This window comes from Sturnus vulgaris, chromosome 2 (assembly GCF_052056855.1).
Source record: "Sturnus vulgaris isolate bStuVul1 chromosome 2, bStuVul1.hap1, whole genome shotgun sequence".
NCBI lineage: Eukaryota > Metazoa > Chordata > Aves > Passeriformes > Sturnidae > Sturnus > Sturnus vulgaris.
The window spans coordinates 14,398,981-14,404,417 of NC_142244.1; the positions used below are offsets into that span (position 1 = coordinate 14,398,981).

General features: G+C 37.2%; 1 long non-coding RNA gene across 1 annotated transcript; it reads left to right on the top strand.

The window, feature by feature from the left end:
• The first annotated feature begins 2,506 nt into the window (after positions 1–2,506).
• Positions 2,507–4,821, top strand: LOC148224627 (uncharacterized). The gene is made up of 2 exons (XR_015801927.1): positions 2,507–2,563; positions 2,727–4,821. It is a non-coding gene; the product is annotated as an uncharacterized LOC148224627 (long non-coding RNA).
• The last annotated feature ends 616 nt before the right edge of the window (positions 4,822–5,437 follow it).

The following is a 5,437-nucleotide window of genomic DNA, read 5'->3' on the forward strand; positions in this document are numbered from 1 at the left end:
ATTTTAATCTTTTTACACAAAATTATAATCAAGCTGTTTTTCTTCTAATGAACAGTATCCTTTTAAGGATCTTTGAACTTGGAGCACTCTTAAAATCATGAACTGAGAAGAGTAATACGAGAATTTATATTCAGTTGGAAATAATAGATTTCTAAAGCTGTAGGTTAACTTAGTACCTACTACACTACACATACCTTAATGAGGTAACTTTCTGAACTGTACTGCTAAACTGCAGTCAGGAAACACAAGAATTTATTTAAAAACTTCTCTATAGTTCTCAAATTTTAGGAAAAAGTAATAAAATTCTTAACTAAGAATAGCAACAAATAACATTTAAAAAAAAATAAGGCAAAAGGAACCCCAAGGATTGGTTTTAACTTTATAAAGCACGTCCTGTAATTTTATAACTACTCATAAATGCTGAAGTACCTTATATATGAATTGTTGATATAACACCTATGCTAAAATAACTCTTTGCCTTAGTTTTGTCTTTCATTATTTTTTTTAAATCACAGATCTCTAGATTTAAGCGAGTTGTAAAGCCATGGGGGTGATGTATTCTGTTGTTACCTTCAAGACTTATATGCTCTTTATAATTTACAATCCTGCTGGCAGTGTGATGGATGCCTGACAGATTTCTTGGACCAAATGGGCAAGTCCTTTCACCTGTGCATGCCATGCAGTGTATTTTCAGCTTCATGGCCTTCTTCTATGGATCATCCCTCTATCTCCTGCTTCAAAGAAGCCTATTTCTCTGACATCTTTCTGTAAGATAGGAGCATATGGTGTCAGTCCAACAGGTGCTGAGAAGTTCTCTGATATTTAAATTAATTCATCATGAGTTAGAGTAAGAGAAACCTGCATCTGATACAGTCTGGAGTTAACAAAATGACAGCAAAAGCTGTGAAAGAGAACCAGTTTGTTGCTGCTTTCTTCCAGATTGAATTTATAAAGACTGGATTTATTTACTGCCTTTTTTTATTTTTTTAATTATAAAAACATCCACTTTTTCCCTACCTGACAAAGATCACAGAAGGCCCAAAACAAAGAAAGGATAAAAAAAATCTCCTTAAATGCTGGTGGCAGCATTCCTATAAATGCTGTAGCATTTCAAGATAGAAAGACGATAAGCCTAGCTTATATTTCCAACAGATTTTGGAAACCCAAGTGAAAGAGGCCAGCAGCTGCTGAAGCAGAACCTGTGCTTGCTGAAAACAGAGAGCCCAGCAGCACCTGAACAATACACTGCCATTCTAGATGTGAATTTGAACACTCAAGAAGGAGAAAGGTACAGAAAGTTTATAAGGTCATTGCTACATGATTGCTGTAAACTACAAGAGGCTGAATACCACTGATGCAAGACACAAAGGTTACAGACAGCTGGCCCAAGGCTAAAAATGAAAAAGTAATGGCTCAAAGGCTAAGCCAGTGCAGGACAGAAGGTTACTACTGTAAATCAAAAGCAGGTCTCTCTAGAAAAGAGAAGGGGAGCGCTAATGAAACAAACGTGAAGCCTGAGGACTAACTACAAAACACAGACTGATTCAGATTTTTATGGCAAACTGATTTACTGGTGGAGTAACATGTTTTGCTGAACAGACTTCTGTTTAAAACTGATGTAAATGATTCCAGAACCAAGCCCCCAGGGCAAACAGATAACACATCTTGAAAGAGCTGGTGGGTTACAAAATATGCAAGTCTTGTCTCAAAAGAGTTGAGTAAAAATAAGCAATTTCCCCTAAGGGGGAGTTTCATAGTTTTTCCAGTAACCTTAAATATCGATAACAGTAAGCTGAATAGTACCAGAGAAATGATGAAGTTATTAATTCCTTGCAATGCATTAGCTTGATTAAAATGATGACATAGGCATGAATTCTCCATCCTGGCAGGCTGCTCTTGAAGCAGAGGTCAAAAGAGTTGGGCAGGAGATACACAAAGGGTGATGTTGCCTTACTTAGAAGCATCAGCAAGCATTGCCATGTGTGGGGGAAAAAAAAAGAAAAAAACAATTGAGGCTGTTCTGGTTTAAGCACTACTATTGTGGATTCATGGTTGTATGTCTGCTGGAACTCTCTGACTGTTTTATTCACATATGACTATATTTTCCAAGTAGAATTTATATTTTACAGTATTTAAGAATAAAAGGGACCACAAGTTTGGATGCTGTAGGGCATTGGATTAACCCAATTAGTCCTATATAAAAGGTTTAACAGTTAAGGCTATGCTAAAGAATTTACTATGTACTTAGAGAAATTAACACATGTATAAGGGTAGTACAGTATCTTGCTCTCCCTTGCATACAAATTGTTCCTTGAGTTATAGACTCTTGCATGTCCCCAAAAAATAAAATTGATTTTGATCACTTAAATTTTGAGAATAATTTGAAGTAAGATAATAGATGACTGATCTTTACTATAAGTAGATAAGAGTTTATTACATGTAACAGAGTTGAAAAGAAATATTTTACAATCTTGGCCTGAGAAAAATTATAATCCTTTCTCTCCTTAGGATCTATATACAGGAAAGTGCCACTGATGAAAACAAATGCATGATTACATTAAATGTAAGTATTCTTTTTGAACTTAATTTAAGCTCTCTTCCAAGTCATTGAGTGTTGCAATATTCTAACTGGCCATAGATTCTCACACAAGTAGGATTCTGCTTGTAAACACATGATTAGGCACAACATACCTTTATCAGTAACTCTGGAATTCATTGTTTCCTAGAGGATCTGATATATCTCATGGCATGACAGATTGTCAAGGTTCCTGCATCAGCTGAACTGTGGAAATTGCATATGATGTCTTGGACTGAGGCAAGCACAAGGTACTGCATTTCAGCTTAAACATCTTGCCATCAAAAGCTGTACCAAGTCATGCAGAAATATCCGTAGGATCATCAACAGTTGGTCATTAAATATAATAGACCATTGTGGAAAAATATCCAAAAGAACAGTTTGTGTCAAGTGTATCAGGCTACCGTGTATTGAGATTTTTAGGACAGTAAAACAAAACCAAGTTATTTTTGTGCAGTCCATGCTGCATCAGCCTGGCTGTCAAAACCAGAATAAGGGTGCTGTGACATTATGCTCACAGCGGGGAGATGCTATAGGTCTGTAGGTGTTGGTTGGTCCAACCACCATCTCTTGAACAGCTTTTTTTTCAGTTTTGCCTCCTTGTAACTTCCATTAGAGAGGCCTCAGACAAAGCTGCTCACAGCTCTCAGCATTTGGATGTTTTCTACAGCACCATAGGAGAGCTGACCTCGAACAGAGGCAGCCAAATCTATAGGAGTGGGGAGAAGAAGATGCAGATTCAGGTACTGAACTCAAGACCTTGATGCAAACTCTCCCCACAATTTATCTGGACACCTGGCATGGTGTCTTTCCTGACTGCTGGTATATCAGCATCACAGCTTTAATGCTTTTAGCTTAAACACCCCAATTCTAATGCAAATTTACATTGCTGTAGGTGATATCCTTCACCTCTACATAATCTCTATATCAGGTAGTTTGGAAAGAAGTCCAAAAGTAATTTCTTTCTGCATGGGGAAAATAATGCTCCATCTGTCAAAGATTTCTTCTACTATCCTTTATAGGTGATTCACATGGGCAACTGGGATTTCTTTCCTTATTTTGAATATGTAACTCAATATTAGGATTACAGAAAAATGGGCTTCAAAACCAAAATTCTCAGAACAGAATTACAAGTACCAGAGACATGCATAGCATGATGTGAAAACGAAATAAATTGCTGAATAAATTTTCATGTGTCAGCTGTGAGATAGTAACTGACCTTGTAAATTCTGACCCAATTTCAAAATACATAAAGCAGATCAGGATAAGCCACTAAAGACAGAACACGAGCAAAACTTCCCAGTTCCCAGAACAGTTGTGTATATTCATGCTAGGACTTGACCATTATCTGACCTACACTACATTATTCATACAAATTTCCTCAGGACACACACACTTCCACTGAGTTAGAGCATTAATACCGTGACGCCTCTCCTCTTTTTTTTCCGCCTAACATCTGTGTAATCACAGGTTCTCAGCTCACAAAGGTACCCTAGCAGTCAGCAGCTGGGAAGTACTGAAGCATCCTAGCTAGGCTATTAGTGTTGTAGCACACGGATTGAGGCACTGAGTTGCAGAACAGGACAGATCCACGAGCCCCCTCCAGTCGCTCTCCACTGTTTTGGTAATGGAAAGCAGCCGTAAACCCACTTCAGCTGAACATTTAAGCCGGGTCTATGGTTATTTTTGCACCGTCTGAGAAGCACAAAGCAGCTGGAGCCCCACTAACAAATCTGGATATCTATTTATGTATTCTGGTAGTGAGGGATTAATTTTCAGACCATATGCAATTGCTTACTGGTGAGAAAGGTTTTTATACTTTCCACATAGACATTATGCAATCTAACATTTTAAGAGGGTGTATTAGTACAAGCTGCGAGTGATTCAAATCAGACACACGCAGTGTTATAAAGTCAAACACTTTCCTTTTCTAATTTAAAATTGTTTTCTCATAGAATAAATAATATTTTATCCTTGAAGGGTTTTCTTTCTCTCATTTGTGGAAAGACCAGATGGGTCTCACAGGTCATTCACAGTTATGAGAGAAACAACAACAACAAAATCCCTTTTCAGAGGTGAGATCTTACATTCTTTACTGGAAAACAAATTATTTGCTTGGATGAAAAGCTTTTGTATTCCAGTGTAATTGCTAATATCCGTGGGGTGTCCTGGAAAATGAGATGCTTTGTATCAAAGAGTTGTAACTTATCCCTGTGCATAAAATCTAAATAAAAAAAATTGGAGCAGACCTTAAGGTATCATGCAGGGAGAAGATAAAGGAATACAGCTGTGAAATCAGTGAAAAACCTCAAGTGATAACAAGTGGACAAGCTAAAATTATTTCACAGTGGGACAAGAGTCATCTGGCTATATGGGTTTGTTAGGGGTGTGAAGGAAGAGGGAGGGAGTGCTTTTCTCTGGACATTGCATTTTGTAAAGAATCTTAAACCACCTGCTGTTGCAGTAAAAATAGCTGCTACTGGAAGAGTCAATCAAGGATGGATTATTTTTCTCAGGCTAGAGACTATTTTTCTTGATTAGTGTTCTAAAATTAAAAATCTGACAAGTTATTTTACGTACATCAGAAGAGATTATGAGTGAAAGAATGGCATTCTCATCAAGAGCATCCGAAGTGAAATATTTAATGAAGTGATAAATACCCTTCCCCCCTCCAAGTCTGAAGAAACCATGGTGAAAACATGACTAAAAAAGTTGATCTGGAAAGAGATAGGGCTGATGTGGATGTTCTTTCAGGAATATTAACAACGCTCAATAAGAGTTTTGGATGTGACAACTAGCTAATGTTTATTTTTAGCAGAATGTTTAAATCATGTGATCAGTCAAATTACCTAATTCATGAAG